The sequence below is a fragment of the Pristiophorus japonicus genome, unplaced genomic scaffold, assembly GCF_044704955.1.
Source record: "Pristiophorus japonicus isolate sPriJap1 unplaced genomic scaffold, sPriJap1.hap1 HAP1_SCAFFOLD_332, whole genome shotgun sequence".
Taxonomy (NCBI): domain Eukaryota; kingdom Metazoa; phylum Chordata; class Chondrichthyes; family Pristiophoridae; genus Pristiophorus; species Pristiophorus japonicus.
In genome coordinates this window covers 207,675-228,115 of record NW_027253128.1, presented here as the reverse complement: position 1 = coordinate 228,115, position 20,441 = coordinate 207,675, and the positions used below count along the sequence as shown (strand labels likewise).

Sequence of the window (20,441 nt, the reverse complement as noted above, 5' to 3'; positions counted from 1 at the left end):
GGGAACTCAACATCCTGAGGTATTCAACATTCAAGAAGGAAATGACAGAAAGGAAAAGGAGGTCGGGTAACGTTGCTGGTTAAAGAGGAAATTAACGCAATAGTAAGGAAGGACATTAGCTTGGATGGTGTGGAATCTGTATGGATAGAGCTGCGGAATACCATAGGGCAGAAAACGCTCGTGGGAGTTGTGCACAGACAACCAAACAGTAGTAGTGAGTTTGGGGACAGCATCAAACAAGAAATTACGGATGCGTAAAGGTACAGCAGTTATCATGGGCAACTTTAATCTACATAGAGATTGGGTTAACCAAACTGGTAGAAATACAGTGGAGGAGGATTTCCTGGAGTGTATTAGGGATGGTTTTCTTTAAAAATATGTCGAGGAACCAACTAGAGGGCTGGCTATCCTAGACTCGGTGATGTGGAATGAGAAAGGACTAATTAACAATCTTGTTGTGCGAGGCCTCTTGGGGAAGAGTGACCACAATATGGTACAATTCTTTATTAAGATGGAGAGTGGCACAGTAAATTCAGAGACGAGAATCCTGAACTTGAGGAAAGGTGACTTCAATGGTATGAGGTGTGAATTGGCTAGAATAGACTGGCAAATGAGACTTAAAGGGTTGACGGTGGATAGGCAATGGCAAACATTTAAAGATCATATGGATGAACTTCAACAATTGTACATCCCTGTCTGTAGAAAAAAATGAAACGGGGAATGTGGCTCAACCGTGGCTAATAAGGGAAATTAGGGATAGTGTTAATTCCAAGGAGAGGCATATAAATTGGCCAGAAAAAGCAGCAAACCTGAGGACTGGGAGAAATTTAGAATTCAATTGAGGAGGACAAAGGGTTTAATTAGGAGCAGAAAAATAGAGTATAAGAGGAAGCTTGCAGGCAACATAAAAACTGACTGCAAAAGCTTCTGTAGATATGTGAAGAGAAAAAGATTAGTGAAGACAAACGTAGGTCACTTGCAGTCAGAATCAGGTGACTTTATAATGGGGAACAAAGAAATGGCAGACCAATTGAACAAATACTTTGGTTCTGTTTTCACGAAGGAAGATACATATAACCTTCCGGAAATACTAGGAAACCGAGTGTCTAGCGAGAAGTCGGAACTGAAGGAAATCTTTATTAATCAGGAAATTTTGTTAGACAAATTGATGGGATTGAAGGCCAATAAATCCACAGGGCCTGATATTCTTCATTCCAGAGTATTTAAGGAAGTAGCCCTAGAAATAGTGGATGCATTGGTGATCATTTTCCAACAGTCCATCGACTCTGGATCAGTTCCTATGGACTGGAGGGGAACTAATGTAACAACACTTTTTAAAAAAGGAGGGAGAGAGAAAATGTATTATTATAGACCATTTAGCCTGACATCAGTAGTGGGGAAAACGCTGGAATCAATTATTAAAGATGAAATAGCAGCGCATTTGGAAAGCATTAATAAGATCGGTCCAAGTCAGCATGGATTTATGAAAGGGATATCATGCTTTACAAATCTTCGAGAATTTTTTTAGAATGCAACTAGTAGAGTGGACAAGGGAAAACCAGTGGATGTAATGTGTTTGAACATTCAAAAAGCTTTTGACAAGGTCCCACACAAGATATTAGTTTGCAAAATGAAAGCATATGGTATTGGGGGTAATTTATTGACGTGGGTAGAGAACTGGTTGGCAGACAGGTAGCAGGGAGCAGGGATAAATGGGTCCTTCTCAGTATCGCAGGCAGTGACTAGTGGGATGCCACTGGACTCAGTGCTGGGACCCAGCTATTTACAATATACATCAACGATTTAGATGGAATCAACGGAATTGTATGTAATATCTCCAAGTTTGCAGGTGACTCTAAGCTGGGTGGCGGTGTGAGCTGTGAGGAGGATGCTCATAGGCTGTAGGGTGACTTGTACAGGTTAGGTGAGTGGGCAAATACATGGCAGATGCAGTATAGTGTAGATAAATGTGAGGTTATCCACTTTGGTGGCAAAAACGTGAAGGCAGAATATTATCTGAATGGTGACAGATTAGGAAAAGGGGAGGTGCAACGTGACCTGGGTGTCATGGTACATCAATCATTGAAAGTTGGCATGCAAGTACAGCAGGCGGTGAAGAAGACACATGGCATGTTGGCCTTCATAGCTGGGGAATTTGAGTATTGGAGCAGCGAGGTCTTACTGCAGATTTACAGGGCCTTGGTGAGGCGTCACCTGGAATATTGTGTTCAGTTTTGGTCTCCTAATCTGAGGAAGGATGTTCTTGCTATTGAGGGAGTGCGGCGAAGGTTCACCAGACTTATTCACGGGATGGCAGGACTGACATATGAGGAGAGACTGAATCAACTGGGCCTGCATTCACTGGAGTTTAGAAGAATGAGAGGGTATCTCATAGAAACATATAAAATTCTGACGGGACTGGACAGGTTAGAGGCAGGATGAATGTTCCCGATGTTGGGGAAGTCCAGAACCAGGGGTCAGAGTCTAAGGGATAAGGGGGAAGCCATTTAGGACCGAGATGTGGAGAAACTTCTTCATTCAGAGAGTTGTTAACCTGTGGAATTCTTTGCCACAGAGAGTTGTTGATGCCAGTTCGTTAGATATATTCAAGAGGGAGTTAGATGTGGCCCTTAAGGCGAAAGGGATCAAGAGGTATGGATAGAAAGCAGGAAAGGGGTACTGATCTGAATGATCAGCCATGATCTTATTGAATGGTGGTGCAAGCTCGAAGGGCCGAATGGCCTTCTCCTGCACCTATTTTCTATGTTTCTATGTTTCTATGTCCTGCTACTGCTTTTTTAATAATGGACGCCAACATTTTCCCAACCACAGACGTTTGGCTAACTGGTCTATAGTTTCCTGCTTTTTGTCTTCCTCCTTTTTTAAATAGGGGCATTACATTTTCAGTTTTCCAATCTGCTGGGTCCTCCCCAGAATCCAGGCAGTGCATGTCCACAGATCCCTGAAAGTAGCAGGCCAGGTAGATAAGTGGTTAAGAAGGAATATGGAATGCTTGCCTTTATAATCCGAGGAATAGAATACAAGAGATGGGGTCGCTGGGGCAGGTTTGGCCACTGCTGGAGTACTGCGTGCAGTTCTGGTCGCCATATTACAGGAAGGACATGATTGCACTGAAGAGGATACAGAGGAGATTTACGAGTCTGTTGCCGGGAGTGGAGAATCTTAGCCATGAGGACAGATTGGATAGGCTGGATTTGTTTTCCATGGAACAGAGCCTGAGGGGAGACTTCATTGAGGTGTATAAAATTATGAGGGTCCTAGATATATTGGATAGAAAGGGCCTATTTCCCTTAGCAGAGGGGTCATCAACAAGGAGGCATAAATTTAAAGTAATTGATAGAAAGTTTAGAGGGGATATTTCTTCACGCAGAGTGTTGTGGGGGTCTGGAACTCACTGCCTGAAAGGGTGGTAGAGGCAGAAACCCTCATCACATTTTAAAAGTGCTTGGATGTGCACCTGAAGTGCCGTAACCTGCAGGGTTATGGACCTAGAGCTGGAAAGTGGGATTAGGCTGGAAGCCTCTTGTTGGCCGAAGCGGAAACGATGGGCCGAAATGGCCTCCTTCCGTGCTGTAAACTTCTATGATTCTATGATCTCCTTCACAAAGAGTTGAGGTGCGTGTGAGGTGACTTGGGCACATCTTTCCTCACGTGACAACATTTCAAAGGAAATTCAACGACTGTAAAGCACTTTGGGGCATCATGAGTTCCTGACAGACGCTGCAGAAATGCAAGTCCTTTTTTGCAAAAGTTCGATGCAAATTCAAAATTCGCGGCAAAATGAGGGCTCGTCCAGGATTTGAACCCGGGACCTCTCGCATATTTCAAATAACAACCCCAAAGCGAGAATCATACCTCTAGACCAACAAGCCAACCATGTATTTTATGTGGAGATAAGGTGTAACCATTATTAAGCATTTTTAGTTTGTTGCTATTACTGACTGGAGGAGCACATGAGACGGAATCAGTGACTTTGTCTTTTTGACATGTCTTCTGAAGCGCCACACGGTCCCACTCCTGCAGTCAATGAGCTGTCGGGACGTTAATGTATCCATCATCATCATCATCATAGGCGGTCCCTCGAAACGAGGATGACTTGCTTCCACGCCAAAAAAGGATGAGTTCATGGTAGCATGGTGTTACTCCTCCCTGTGCGATCCCCAAGTTTGGCCAGGGAGCGTACAGCCTGACCTGACGGCCTCTGCGTTTCACTCAACAAGTGATACACCATAAGTAAAGAATAATCGCGAGTTGACAGACAACCAAAAAGTGGGAAGCTATTCTGATCCCGGCAGGAACTTCTATATTTCTGAAAATGTCCCACCAAGGTGGAATTGTGATCTCTAGAATCTTTCTCCCTATCTCAATTGTTTTCTGTTCTCGAGAATCGAAATGTTTTTGTGAGTTTACCACAGCTGCTAGCAGAGCAGTAAGTTGTTCGGGTAGTGGGGGAATTTCATCGCCAAATGTACAACATCATCCTGCAGGTTTGTGATGTTTTCTCTCGCAGTGAGGTGAAAAGTGGAGGGTTCAGGAATGGGGACAATCCGTTCCTGGGACACTTGAATTTCTGCCTCGGGTTTAAAGCAAAAACTGCTGTCACTGACCGGACACAAGAAGTGACCATGTTGGTAGTGGGGCGCACTGGTGGTGACACAATATGTCCCACCCCCGATGTATGCTCCCTGTGGAGGGACATGGTTTTGTGCCATTACCTCCATGGTACAGTTGATAGACTGTGCACCAGCAGCTTTAAACCCACACTGTGGTTTAGAATAGGTGTTCAAGTGCTGGGGACACAGTATTATGTGTGCACCCGGAGAGGTCAGTACCCGTCACAGCGTGTTCCCACTTTATGACATAGGGTGGGACTGCTGTGAAATGAACATGTGCACCTCCTTGAATGACTCCAATGTTCTCCACCCTGTATACAGTGTGGGAAGGGCTGTCCCACCCATGACCGACATCCTTAGTACAATGCCCATGATGGTGTGATTAGAACATCGCGATCGACTGGGACAGGGTAAGTTTCAGAAGCTAGGTCTAGCTGGCACGGGCTTAGTGAGTTACTGTACGGGTGGAGGGCTGCGAGGTGCTTGTTACTGATCCAGTAGGGGACTAAACCTTGTTTTACATCCTCCAGGTTGTTGCGGACCTCGCCCAACAACCATGCCCCGTACAGCACACACACCTCGTTCTGTGCAACCTGGTCAGAAGCATTCCTATCCTCCCGTATGAGTGCATTCCCTGTCTGTGCATGTTTTTCCAGCTCAGCCACGATTTCCTTTCAATGGATCATCATAGCCTGGTCCTCGTGTAGCTCTGAGCCTTCTCCTGTGTTTTCTTCTTTCATGATGTTTCTCAGTTGGTTCTTTCGACCATTTATCTGCATGTGTAGTTCTATATCGTCCAGGCTATTTATCACAGAGGATCCTGCATGATATGCAGTTAAAATGTCGTTCAAGGTGCCCCTTCTAGGTCTCCCCGTGCCCCTGGTGTCCCTAGCTTATAGGATGTATATATCTGTTTTGTCTACATTCTCAAATTCTAACTCATAAAAGTTCTTGAACATTTCTCTGAGTAGTGCCTGGTACAGCTGCTCTGTTTCCTTCGGGCACCAGTCAGGTATATGCACCTCGGTAAAGTTTAAAATAACTGAAGCTACTGCATAATGTAGCCCCTGGTATAACACCTTTTCGGTTGGTACCAATACTAATCCATTCCCGAGTCACTTGGTGGTGGTCGGACATCTTTCTATTATTGTTCTCACTGGCGGGGTCGTGGGCAGGGGTTTCTTAACGCGTGCTATAAGTTCGGTGTTGTTAATTGGGAGTGGGGAGTGTGGGACCACACACCTGTGTAGGCTGGAATCCCACCCCATCCCTTCCCCCTCATCTTGCCATTGCCTGGCAAATGTGATTGATATGTCTGCAGGACAGATCTCCTCTGACCACCACATGCAGACGTAAATTCCCTGTTCAGACTCCCACCACTTGTTCTAACACACCTTCACTCCTCCCCGTGTCCCCGTGATGGTACGGTACGTGTCATTCCCGAGTCTTTCCCAGTCAGAGTGCTGATCCCCCACATCCTTGCTCAGCTTCCTGAGCCAGCACCATCTACCCAGGGGAATCTTTCCTTTACAAGTCAAACATACACGTTTTCCCTCCGTGACACTGACCCACGCAGCAACGACCCGTATCCTGGGGCATGGAACGGAGGCCTCCCCAGAGGTAAACCCTTCCTGGCTGGAGTCGTGGGTGGAATGAGACCCCATCCACCCTGGCCACCTTCCCTCGTGGGCGTACACGGCGAGCTCTTCCACACCCGGGCTGTCAACCCCTGCAGTCACGATCGGTGCTCTCTCTCCTGAGACCATAAATGTGGGATTCTTCCACGTCTCCTCAGCTGTCACTGCTCATCCTTATCAGGGTGAGCAGGAACAGGACCCTGTTCATGTTGTTATCGATCTTGTAGTGCCTCTTTTACTGCCGACAAGTTGGGGTCTTTTCCTTTTCGCAATACATATGTCACTATTTAGTCACCGGCTGTCGGCTGAAACTCTTAACTTCTATATTCATATAAACATCCTGATCCTATTCTACTCGTTTCACATCTTCCACACGTGTGGTTTCTTTTCGGTTGTGGTGCCCTGAAATCATTACACGCATAATCTACACTACGCTAGATTCTTACTAAACATACCTTAACACATATCGTATTATTTATGTACATCTACCACCCATCTCCGGGTGGCCAGGTTAATTCCTGTCCTTCTCTTTTCTTCCCTGGCCTCTGTCTCTGTGTTTCCAGCGGGGCCGGTCGTAGGTCGGACTGTACCGCAGGACCTGGAGTGTCCTGACCGGAGGTGGGTCTGAGTCCCACACTATTGGGGGAATGTTATCTCCGGTGATACAGCACACCGCTCCTTTGGGGGTGGCTGCCTGGTTCATTTTGTCCCCTGGAGGTTCTGCCTGGTTGAGGGCCTTGGGCTGGGGACCCCCAATTAGTGGCTGGTCCACCACTATCTCTTCTGGGGCTCCCTCGTCGCCCGAGGCTACCGGCTGGGTGTCCCTGCTCGCAGGCTGGTCCCTGATCTTAGGTACCCTTTCACGGCAGGTCCCTCTCCCGGGGCTGAACCACTTAAATTGGGGCGCTGGTGACCACGGTGCCTTAGGCCGTGGCGTGCGGAGAGTCCTTCTCAGGTTTTGACCCCTGGGGGTGCGTCCGAGTCCCAAATGATTGGGGGGATAGCTCCTCCAGTAACTCAGTCCATCGCCCCTCTGGGTACAGTCTGTGGGTCTGCCACATCCCCTGTGGGATTTCCACAGTCGGGGGCTGCTGGCTGAGGGTCCCTGCCTTTAACACGGTTTTCTGTTTCTGGCTGTCCCTTACGTTTAGCTGCTGTCCCGGGGTTGAAATGTTTGCACTGGTTTATGTGGAACCACTTTGTACGGCGAGGCATTTTCACGGCACAGACCATGGGGCTTGCCTTGTCGACAATGTGGTACGGCCCCATGTACAGTGCCTCATAAACCCCTACTCGAGCGTAGTTGCTGACCATAACCTGGTCCCCTATCTCCCATTCATGCTGTTTGAGGGGCTCCAGCAGCAGTCAGTTGCTCCGATGCTGTTTTCCCATATTGTCAGCAGCCTGCCAGTGAATCTGTTTAATGTGTTCAAACAGGTTCCTGACAAAGCTGTCCCAGCTCGCTTCCCGGAGCTGACCTTCCGTGAGTACCGGGGCTAATACATGGGTGGGGGTTCACCTGGCTCTGCCGGTCATGAGCTCATACAGGGAGTACCCCGTGATCTTTGACTGGCTGGCCCGGATCCCTATGAGGACCAGTGGTAGGATTTCTACCCACCTCTTGGGTGAGTCCCCTGTCTCTTTTCGCAGCCTTTCTTTGATGTTGCGGTTTAAACGCTCCACAGGCCCGGATGTTTGCGGGTTGTGGGCGACATGCCATTTACCTTTAATGCTGAGCACCTTAAGGGTCTCCTGCATCACATGCCCGGTGAAGTGGCTCCCCTAGTCGGACTTCACGTACTGGGGTAGTCCCCATCGGGAGAACACCTCCCTGACCAGGATCCTGGCTGTTCCCAGGGCAGTGGCGGTTCGGCATGGGAAGGCTTCCACCCATTTGGTGAATACATCCACCAACACGAGACAGTACTTTTAACCTCCCTGGCCAGTGGGTAGGGGCCCAATGTAATCGACCTGGATCGACTGCCAGGATCCCTCTACCCTCCTGATATGTCCCATAGACACCTTCCTTTTCTGGGGGTCGGGGTTGTTGGCAGCGCACACCAGACAGCTGGCACAGAACTCGCGGACGTCTTCCCTGAGTCCCGGCCACCACCCTGCCTGTTCCACCCGTTGCCAAGTGGTCTCAGGTCCAGGGTGTCCTGCTCCTGGACCCTCGTGGGCCAGCTGGAGGAATTTTCTCCGCTGTTGTTGGGGTACTACCCATTGTTCCCTCCTGAACAGCATTCCTTCTGTACGGGCCGTCTACCCTATCCCCTTTTTCTAGCGTGTTCAGGACAGTTTTGGGGACGGGGTCTTGGATCTGAACCGTTTTGAGGTCCGGGGTCAATGCTACCCCTGCCCTCATGTCATCCCAATCCTGCCCCTGACTGCTGCGATGGGGCCTGGGTTGTACAGATCCTAGAGCTTGCCCGTGCACGCACCTTGCTTGGCCAACATGTCAGCCTGCTGGTTTCCCTCGCTACGGGGTTCAGTGGTGGAATGTGCCTTCACTTTATGTATATAGATCTTCCCTTCCTCCCCCACGGCTGTCATGATCTTTTCCAGTCGGGGCTTAATTGCCAGGGGTCTTCCGTCTGCAGATGTGTATCCGCGACGGGACCAGATAGCCAAGTACTCCAGACACGAATTGCATGTGAACATACTGTCCGAGAAAATCGTGTGTGGGCTGGGGAATTCTTCGGGGTGTGTGACTACATACACCACCGCAGACAGTTCAGTGTGCTGGGCACTCATCGTACTGGGGAGTTTAATCACCAGGGCAATGCCTGCCTCTGGGTCATAAACTCCGCAGCCTGTGAGTCGTTCACCTGCAGATCCGTGCTTGAACTGTCCACAAGGATCTGTCAGCCTCTGCGGTGTAACCCAGCCCGAAAACCGATGTTAATTTCCCACCGTACACCGGTGGGCGGTCCCTGGATAGATCATGTTGTCTGCGAGCCTTGGCTCGAAGAGATCCTTTACCCTCAGGTCCATCTGGGAGAGGAGTAGGGTCCAGCGAGCAATGCAGGCACTGCTCTCTGTCCCGTCCTTGATCCGACCGTCCAGGAGCATTTGGGTGGGCGTATGGCGGGGAAGGATTGTGATAGGGGACCCCCCTGTGAAGATCAGTGAACTTTTCACAGCCCAGTGAGTGGCTAGGAGGTGCGGCTCACAGTTGGAGTGTCCCTTCTCCACATCCGTGAGTATCCTGGAGGAGGAGACCACTGGTCTCAGCCGGCCGTGCCGCTCTTGGAGCAGTACTGCACTCAGGCTGTCCCTTCACTGGCTGCTACCTCCAGGAAAAACTCTTTTCCCCCATCAATAGCTCCTAGAGCTGGTGCGATCTGCAGGTCTTTCTTGAGTTGGATAAATGCTGCCTCTCAGCCTTCGTCCCATTCCCACTCCACTCCCTTGTGTCGGAGTCGGAGCAGAGGGGCTGCTGTTGCTGCACAATCCTCAATGAGATCTCTGCTGTACCCGGTTAGCCCGAGAAAAGATCTTGCTTCTGTTACTGTGTCGGGAGCTGGTAACTTCTGCACTGCTTCCCTTCTAGCTTTGTCAATGTCCCTTTCCCCAGCGCGCACAGCCAGTCCCAGGAATTTTACTTCCTTCAGGCCGATCTGTGCCTTTGTGGGATTCACTTTAAACCCTTCTTCTTTCAGCAGCTCCAGCAGTTCAGCCAGCAGTGGACCATGCTCCTCCCCCTCATCGGTGAACAGGAGCAGGTCGTCCACATACTGTACCAGCTGCTGGGGTCTGCTGAAGCTCTTTAAACAGTTGGCCATACATTGATGGAAAATGCTAGGGCTGTTGTGGAAGCCCTGAGGGAGACAGTTCCAAGTGCATTGCTGTCCTTTAAAGGTAAAAGCAAACTTGTACTGATCGTTCCTGCTTAAAGGTATGGACCAAACCCGTTGGAAATGTCCAACACTGTGAAGGTGGTCGCGGAGGCTGGGATACGTCCAATGAGGTCGACGACAGCAGCAACAGTGGGTGCACAGGCGGGGATGTTACGGTTGAGTACTCGATAGTCCACCGTGGCTCTCCAGGAGTTGTCCTGTTTCTTAACCGGCCACAACAGAGAGTTCACATGGGTAGCTATTGGTCTCAATACCCCTGTTTCACTAAAGAACCCAAGGCTGTTTCCATGTCTGCCTCCGCCTCCCTGGGGAAGTTATACTGTTTCTACGGTCGGGTCATAGGGTCCCCATCTATGCTCACCTCGACCACGTTTATCCTCCCACAGTCGTGTTTGTGAGTGGCAAAAGCTGCAAGGTTTGCCCTTACATACTTTTGGTACTCCATCGGAGTGTTACTGACCAGTGATTCACGGTCGTAACACTCCTTTGGCTTCATGGTGCACACTGTCCCCTTTCCCCGTTTTTCTGGGATAACCGTCACCTCACTCTCCTGTCCCGTACAGACTGACCCCCAAAGACAGTCGTTTCTTAAATCCACTAGGATCCCGTGGCCTAGAATAAAGTCAGCCGCCAGGATCCCTCTCCCTTCCTGTTCCCACATCATCAGGACACAAGTCCACTTGGTGTGGAGTGTTCCTAAATGAACAGAGAGCGGAATGGAGAATGAGCCAACCTGCTCGGTGCCTGTGAAACCCACTAAGCTCTAGGGGACCCCGTTAGACAGAGGTGAGGTGGCGGGGTTATTTACATCGACAAGGGTGCTTGATGCACCGGTATCCAGCAGGTCAGTCCCTTTCACCTTCTCCACTTCCATCTGAACGGTCGGTCTCCCCCACGCATCGTACTCGAGGGAACACAGGGGAACAGGCTGTGTCTGTTCTAGTCACTGTTTTGGCTGGGATGGGGCAGATGGGATTTCGGTACCGGTGGCGGTGGCTACCCTCCCAGAGCCATCCAGCATTGTTCGCAGCGCAGTCAGAAAGGTATCAAACGTGTGGGGAGGGGCTGGCTTCTCGGTCTCGGTCTTTTGGGCAGGGGCAGGAGAAATCTTCCCTGCGCTACTCTTCCATGGGTTTCTACAATCCTTTCTCCAGTGCCCACTCTTTCCGCACCTAAAACAGGTACGTTTTGTATCAGAGGGGTTGCACCCCTCGTGGCACCATTCCCTCTTGTCCTGACTAGGTCTGATTTCGAGGACCCTTCCCTTGGGTGGGTGCTCTTCCATCCCCCTGCCGTTCCAGTAGGCTCGGGTCAGTTCCCTGACCACTCCCTGTTCGGTGGCCTGGGGATCTCTCGGGTCAAACCAGGCCTTAGCCTTTGTCCTTATACGTGGTAAATTGTTTGCCATCAGGCTTCGTAGCCAGTGGGCTCTCTCATCCCGGCATAGGTGATTCCTTTCGAGGTACCCTCCACAGACGCTCTGGTACACAGGCCACAGCCTGTCTGCGAAAACCTGTCGGGTTTTCCCTGTGAGCTGCACTGTTGGGACTCCCATCATTACAGTCCATGGCTTCTAGAATATCTTCCTGGACAGCGGCACATGTCCTCTGCCCCATTTTACTCTCGGAAGAGAGGGACTGGTACAGCTTGCCGTCCAGTGAGAGGAGGTGCATATTTGCTATCTCAGCATCATCACACGCGTTAAAATCCCTTGCCTGTTCCAATTCCATAAAGTGGACTGAGGTGTCCCCCTTTGGGGTGAGCTTTCCCAGGTGACTTATCATAGCCCTAAGGTGTTGGTTCATGTGGGGAACCACAAACTGACTTTCCACGGGCCCCAGACCCCCAGCACCGGTGGGCGGGCCAAACGTTTGTTGCCGGACCAGGCACATTGGCCCTGGTTCTGGCCCTTCCTGTTCTGGCTCGCCTACCCCTCCTCCCTGCTGCCAAGACAAGTTGAAACTCGGTGCCACAGGTGGTGGTGGTCCACGATCCCTGTCCGCCCCACAACTCGTTCACCCTCCTGCTGCCGAACCGGTATAGTCACCGGCACCACAGGTGGTGGTTGAACAGTTTCCTCCTTCTCTTCCAGGTTTACCCGGGCCATACCCGGGTTTATTAGGAATACCTTGCCTTTTGCCTTGCACAGAGCAAGGGTTAACCTTTTGTTTGTTGCTGGCAGGGACCGTGGTCTCCTGACTCAAACCCATTAGTGCTGGCTACTTTATAAGCTGCTGTACGTCTCTTAACTTATCCTCCAGCTCTTTTACTTGAAGGGTGAGGCGAGTGTTTTCCTCCCACAGTATCTTTTCATTATTCTTCGCCTCGGTAACCTGACACTGAAAACAGTCCTGGCTGTTTTTGAACCTTTCCATTCGCTGTGTCTTTCCATGTTTTAGTTTACGGAGTTCCCCCCACACCTTTCTTCTGCCATAGCCCTGTCGTGTGATGTTTCTGCACATTCACATCGTTCTGCCTGCAGTGACTCGATGTTCTTATCTAGGGGTTGGACCTGTTGCTGTCGTCAGGACAACCAAATTGCCTTTTCTACTGATTCCTTATGGTACTTGCTGGCTGTCCACTGGGCCGCAGTGTCTCCTGAACGCTCAGCGCGCAACAGACCAAGCACCCATTCCTTAGTGACCTTCACTTTCTTGCACACATAGGAGGAAATCCTCACTGCATCTTTGTTCTTTCCTCCAAAACAGCAATCTCTGCATCACATCCTTTACACCAAAGTCCTGCCATAGTCGCCATTCTGTCGGGCGTGGTGTGTGGGGTGAGGTTCACCTCTGACCTTCTGAGCGGTTTGAATCGCTCGCACTATCTGGGTTCTAGACTTTGGATTTATTTGGGAATGTGACAAAGTGCAAGAAACAACTGGTTTTGGTGCAAAGAACCTCAATTTTATTCAGAGCAAGAACGTAAAATGTCGAGCTTGTAATTACTAGAATAAAAAAACACTTATCACAATTTAAAGGGGTTACAGAAAAATAATACACCTCCCACCTCCCAATGCCTAACTCTGACTCGGTGAAACTCGAGGGCAAACAGGGATTATGCTGACCAATCCTCTTTTTGTCAATTGGCGGTGGTTTGCAGTTTCGAGGTTCGCTGGACTCTGTAAGTTCTGCTTGCCATACCCCGAACGTCGTGGAAGACTTCTTACTGCGTAGTCTTCAGTTGGGTGGTGTCCGCTGATGCGGTAGGGTGCGTATTGGATTTATGGGGTGAGTACCCACTTTCTTCCGTCAGCAGTAGGTTTTAAAGTTCTTTTGGGTAATGTTTCACCTGTTGGTATCGAGGAACAGATTGTAGAGGGGAAACTTTCGAAGCTTCGGTTTCTTCTTGAGGACTTTTGTTCTTCGAATTTGTCGATCGCGGTGTTTTCGATGTTACCACATTGGCTGTGGTCAGTTGCTGCCACGATGATGATGTCCGAAGTTACTGGGAACTGCTTTCTCTGCTGTGATGATGTTCTTCCTTCTCCTTCGGTAGCAGGGCAGTGTGGTCCAGGAGTGTCGTCGAGGCTGAAGATGTCGGAGCTCAGAAGAGCTGTATAGGAGGCTGTGTAGCAAGCTCTCTGGAAGGCTTGTTACAAACTGCTTCAGCGATCTCTCTCCTTTTTCCCTCCTTCCCGTTCTCCTTCTTTTGTTAAAAAACAGGGACCCAGTTATACTTTGGGAGCCGTTCTAATCTGCGTGACAAATGAGCCCCGATTCTTTGTTTTAATTTTGGCGTGCTTGATATCTCTTTGTTATATTTTGGCGGGCCCATTAATGGTAACCTGTCTCGGATGTGTCGATCTTTTGCAATTGTTAATTGATCGGGAAAATTAGATTTTTGGTATTTGCAATGTCTGCCGAGGCCTGGGTTTTCCATGCGGGCTGGATGGGCCATTGTCATTATGTATACGCTGGATGGGTTTCCTGCTCAGAGTGATGGCTGGCTATCTCTGGGTTGATTGTTGCTATGTTAATGTCCCCCAGGGAGATGGGTTTTCGAGTTTACACAATTCCCCAGACAATTTGTTCAGCTTCAATATCCCAGACAGCTTCAATACCCAAACTGCTTTCTTTGAACGATCCTTTAGTTCTCAGCCCTTTCCACACGGAACCAATCAGCCTTGTAAAATCCCAAATTTGTTTAAAACTCGTAGTTTCTTCCATGTGCACTTTAAGAACCCAAACTTTCTGGTTGATTGTTCCAAATTAAATTTCCTTTCCAATGAGTCCACACATTGCGGGGTTGTCCAACGAATTTTTGCAATCCTACTCCTGCACCTATTTTCTATGTTTCAATGTTTCGATGTTTCTATGTTTCAAAAATTTGGCATGATTGGTTCCATGGTGTAATGGTGAGCATTCTGGAGTCAGTAAACCAGTGATCTGAGTTCACATTGTGGTGGAACGTCAATTCTTGCTGTCCCAGCTGCTGAAAATTTGGGACAAACAAGTGAAAGACACCTGGTGTTTATGGGCAGTTGTGTTGCCTTTATCAGTGATGCTTGATCTGCGAGTCTAGTTGTCAAATCGTGTGTTCAACCATCAGTTACCTGTTACAAATCAGCGGAGGAGAAACCAGTTTTTTATCTAATGCTGCCTTTACCTGCACAATGTGTGCTGAGATTATCTGTGCAATATGCTTTCAGCAGGATGACTAAAAGCAACGCTTTTTGAAATGCAGGCACTGCATGTTTTGTACTCGAAAAAATTTGCATTTTCTTTTCATGCCAAGCATTTACATTAATGCATTGCAAAGCCAATGCACTTTTTACCTGTCAAGACTGAAGTACAAGCTGTGATGAACAGTGTGAAACAAAAACAGGCACTTGAGAACCCAAAGCCTCGACGGCATCTGTGTGAATTGGTCTGCATCGATAATTAGCAGAACGTAAAGAGGGGAACGCTATGGAAGAGAAAAGTCTGAGCCAAAGTGTAATGTTGGAGATGATTTTATTGTTTTTGAGAAATGTTTCAAATAATTTTTGCATTGTTGGTTCCATGGTCTAATGGTAATGACTCTGAATTCAGCGATCTGAGTTCAAATCTTGGGGGAACCTGAATGCTTGTTGTCCCAGCTGCTGAAAATTTGGGACAAACAGATGAAAGACACCTGGTGGGCAGTTTTGTTGCCTTTGTCATTGATGCTTGATCGACAAGTCTCGTTGCCAAATCGTGTGTTCATTCACTGGAGTTTAGAAGGATGAGAGGGGATCTCATAGAAACGTATAAGATTCTGACGGGACTGGACAGGTTAGATACAGGAAGAATGTTCCCGATGTTGGGGAAGTCCACAACCAGCGGTTATAGTCTTAGGATAAGGGGTAGGCCATTTAGGACCAAGATGAGGAGAAACCTCTTCATTCAGAGAGTGCTTAACCTGTGGAATTTCCTGCCGCAGAGAGTTGTTGATGCCAGTTCATTGGATATATTCAAGAGGGAGTTAGATATGGCTCTTACGGTTAAGGGGATCAAGGGGTATGGAGAGAAAGCAGGATGGGGGTACTGAAGGAATGGTCAGCCATGATCTTATAGAATGGCGGGGAAGGCTCGAAGGGCCGAATGGCCTAATCCTGCACCTGTTTGTTTCTATGTTTCTATGTTGCTAACCATCAGTTACCTGTTACAAATCAGCGGAGGAGAAATCAGTTTATTGTCTATAATACTGCCTTTACCTGCACAATGTGTGCTGAGATTATCTGTGCAATATGTATTCAGCAAGATGAACAAAAATAACGCTTTTTGAAATACAGGCACTGCCACGAGAGATAAAAAAAAAAGGCCGAACCAAAGTGTAATGTTGGAGATGATTTTGCTGTTTTTGAGAAATGTTTCAAAGATTTTGGTGTAGTTGGTTCCATGGTGTAATGGTGAGCACTCTGGACTTTAAATCCAATTATCTGAGTTCAAATCTCAGTAAAACCTGAATGCTTGTTGTCCCAACTGCTGAAATTTAGGGACAAACAAGTGAAAGATACCTGGTGCTGGAGGGAAGTTTTGTTGCCTTTGTCATTGATGCTTGATCCACAAGTCCAGTTGTCAAATCGTCTGCTCAACAATCAGTTACCTTTTACAAATCAGCGGAGGAGAAATCAGTTTGTCGTCGAATGCTGCCTTTGCCTGCACAATGTGTGCTGAGATTATCTGTGCAATATGCATTCCGCAGGATGAATAAAAGCAACGCTTTTTGAAATGCAGGCACTTCATAGAAACATCCAAACATAGAAAATACTTGCAGGAGTAGGCCATTCAGCCCTTCGAGCCTGCACCATCACACAATAAGATCATGGCTCATCATTCACCTCAGTACCCAATTCCTGCTTTGTCTCCATACCTCTTGATCCCTTTAGCCGTCAGGGCCACATCTAACTCCCTCTTGAATATATCCAATGAACTGTTATCAAAAACTCTCTGCAGTAGTGAATTGCACAGGCTAACAACTTTCTGAATGAAGAAGGTTCTCCTCATCTCGGTCCTAAATGGCTTACCCATTATTCCGAGACTGTGTTCCATGGTTCTGGACTTCCCCAATATTGGGAACATTCTTCCTGCATCTAACCTATCCAGTCCCATCAAAATTTTATATGTTTCTATGAGATCCCCTCTCATTCTTCTAAACTCCAGTGAATAAAGGCACAGTCGATCCAGTCTCTCCTCATATGTCGGTCCTGCCATCACGCGAATCAGTCTGGTGAACCTTTGCACTCGACAAAACGTTGCATTTTCTTTTCATGCCAAGCATTTTACATTAATGCATTGCAATGCCAACGCACTTTTTACCTGGCAAGACTGAAGTACAAGCTGTGATGAACAGTGTGAAACATAAACAGCTACTCGACGGCATCTGTGTGAATTGCTCTGCGTCGATAATTAGCAGAGTGCAAAGAAGGGAAACTGACATGAAACATGAGAAAAGGCCGAGCCAAAGTGCAATGTTGGAGATGATTTTTTTGTTTTTGAGAACTGTTTCAAAGATTTTTGTGTGGTTGTTTCCATGGTGTAATGGTGAGCACTCTGGACTTTGAATCCAGTGATCTGAGTTCAAATGTTAGTGGAACCTCAATTCTTGTTGTCCTAGTGGCCGAAAATTTGGGACAAACAAGTGAAAGACACCTGGTGTTGGGGGGCAGTTGTGTTGCCTTTGTCAGTGATGCTTGATCTGCGAGTCTCGTTGTCAAATCGTGTGTTCAACCATCAGTTACCTGTTGCAAATCAGCGGAGGAGAAACCAGTTTTTTTTATCTAATGCTGCCTTTACCTGCACAATGTGTGCTGAGATTATCTGTGCAATATGCTTTCAGCAGGATGAATAAAAGCAACGCTTTTTGAAATGCAGGCACTGCATGTTTTGTACTCGAAAAAATGTGCATTTTCTTTTCATGCCAAGCATTTACATTAATGCATTGCAATGCCAATGCACTTTTTACCTGTCAAGACTGAAGTACAAGCTGTGATGAACAGTGTGAAACAAATACAGGCACTTGAGAACCCAAAGCCTCGACGGCATCTGTGTGAATTGGTCTGCATCGATAATTAGCAGAACGTAAAGAGGGGAACGCTATGGAAGAGAAAAGTCTGAGCCAAAGTGTAATGTTGGAGATGATTTTATTGTTTTTGAGAAATGTTTCAAATACTTTTTGCACTGTTGGTTCCATGGTGTAATGGTAAGGACTCTGAATTCAGCGATCTGAGTTCAAATCTTGGGGGAACCTGAATGCTTGTTGTCCCAGCTGCTGAAAATTTGGGACAAACAGATGAAAGACACCTGGTGGGCAGTTTTGTTGCCTTTGTCATTGATGCTTGATCGACAAGTCTCGTTGCCAAATCGTGTGTTCATTCACTGGAGTTTAGAAGGATGAGAGGGGATCTCATAGAAACGTATAAGATTCTGACGGGACTGGACAGGTTAGATACAGGAAGAATGTTCCCGATGTTGGGGAAGTCCAGAACCAGGGGTTATAGTCTTAGGATAAGGGGTAGGCCATTTAGGACCAAGATGAGGAGAAACTTCTTCACTCAGAGAGTTCTTAACCTGTGGAATTTCCTGCCGCAGAGAGTTGTTGATGCCAGTTCATTGGATATATTCAAGAGGGAGTTAGATATGGCTCTTACGGTTAAGGGGATCAAGGGGTATGGAGAGAAAGCAGGATGGGGGTACTGAAGGAATGGTCAGCCATGATCTTATAGAATGGCGGGGAAGGCTCGAAGGGCCGAATGGCCTAATCCTGCACCTGTTTTTTTCTATGTTTCTATGTTGCTAACCATCAGTTACCTGTTACAAATCAGCGGAGGAGAAATCAGTTTATTGTCTATAATACTGCCTTTACCTGCACAATGTGTGCTGAGATTATCTGTGCAATATGTATTCAGCAAGATGAACAAAAATAACGCTTTTTGAAATACAGACACTGCCACGAGAGATAAAAAAAAAAGGCCGAACCAAAGTGTAATGTTGGAGATGATTTTGCTGTTTTTGAGAAATGTTTCAAAGATTTTGGTGTAGTTGGTTCCATGGTGTAATGGTGAGCACTCTGGACTTTAAATCCAATTATCTGAGTTGAAATCTCAGTAAAACCTGAATGCTTGTTGTCCCAACTGCTGAAATTTATGGACAAACAAGTGAAAGATACCTGGTGCTGGAGGGAAGTTTTGTTGCCTTTGTCATTGATGTTTGATCCACAAGTCGAGTTATCAAATCGTCTGCTCAACAATCAGTTACCTTTTACAAATCAGCGGAGGAGAAATCACTTTGTCGTCGAATGCTGCCTTTGCCTGCACAATGTGTGCTGAGATTATCTGTGCAATATGCATTCCGCAGGATGAATAACAGCAACGCTTTTTGAAATGCAGGCACTTCATAGAAACATCGAAACATAGAAAATACTTGCAGGAGTAGGCCATTCAGCCCTTCGAGCCTGCACCATCACACAATAAGATCATGGCTCATCATTCACCTCAGAACCCAATTCCTGCTTTGTCTCCATACCTCTTGATCCCTTTAGCCGTCAGGGCCACATCTAACTCCCTCTTGAATTTATCCAATGAACTGTTATCAAAAACTCTCTGCAGTAGTGAATTGCACAGGTTAACAACTTTCTGAATGAAGAAGGTTCTCCTCATCTCGGTCCTAAATGGCTTACCCATTATTCCGAGACTGTGTTCCATGGTTCTGGACTTCCCCAATATTGGGAACATTCTTCCTGCATCTAATCTGTCCAGTCCCATCAAAATTTTATATGTTTCTATGAGATCCCCTCTCATTCTTCTAAACTCCAGTGAATAAAGGCACAGTCGATCCAGTCTCTCCTCATATGTCGGTCCTGCCATCACGCAAATCAGTCTGGTGAACCTTTGCACTCGACAAAACGTTGCATTTTCTTTTCATGCCAAGCATTTTACATTAATGCATTGCAATGCCAACGCACTTTTTACCTGGCAAGACTGAAGTACAAGCTGTGATGAACAGTGTGAAACAGAAACAGATACTCGACGGCATCTGTGTGAATTGCTCTGCGTCGATAATTAGCAGAGTGCAAAGAAGGCAAACTGAAATGAAACATGAGAAAAGGCTGAGCCAAAGTGCAATGTTGGAGATGATTTTTTTGTTTTTGAGAACTGTTTCAAAGATTTTTGTGTGGTTGGTTCCATGGTGTAATGGTGAGCACTCTGGACTTTGAAACCAGGGATCTGAGTTCAAATCTCAGTGGAACCTCAATTCTTGTTGTCCCAGTGGCCGAAGATTTGGGACAAACAAGTGAAAGACACCTCGTGTTGGGGGGCGGTTGTGTTGCCTTTGTCAGTGATGCTTGATCTGCGAGTCGAGTTGTCAAATCGTGTGTTCAACCATCAGTTACCTGTTACAAATCAGCGGAGGAGAAACCAGTTTTTTTATCTAATGCTGCCTTTACCTGCACAATGTGTGCTGGGATTATCTGTGCAATATGCTTTCAGCAGGATGAATAAAAGCAACGCTTTTTGAAATGCAGGCACTGCATGTTTTGTACTCGAAAAAATTTGCATTTTCTTTTCATGCCAAGCATTTACATTAATGCATTGCAATGCAAATGCACTTTTTACCTGTCAAGACTGAAGTACAAGCTGTGATGAACAGTGTGAAACAAAAACAGGCACTTGAGAACCCATAGCCTCGACGGCATCTGTGTAAATTGCTTTTGTGTTGCTTTCACGGGAAATTTACCCCTCACCTTCTTTTGCACAATAAAAGAAATGCTAACTGATGGACAGTCGATACTTCAATCATTTGTCTTGTGCTTTGAGGAGCGGGCAGGGAAGTTGACCTGAGTCCATG

General features: G+C 47.3%; 1 non-coding gene across 1 annotated transcript; it reads left to right on the top strand.

Annotated features, from left to right (window-relative positions):
• The first annotated feature begins 19,772 nt into the window (after positions 1–19,772).
• trnaq-uug (transfer RNA glutamine (anticodon UUG)) lies at positions 19,773–19,844 on the top strand. The gene has a single exon. It is a non-coding gene; the product is annotated as a tRNA-Gln (tRNA).
• Positions 19,845–20,441: the final 597 nt, after the last annotated feature.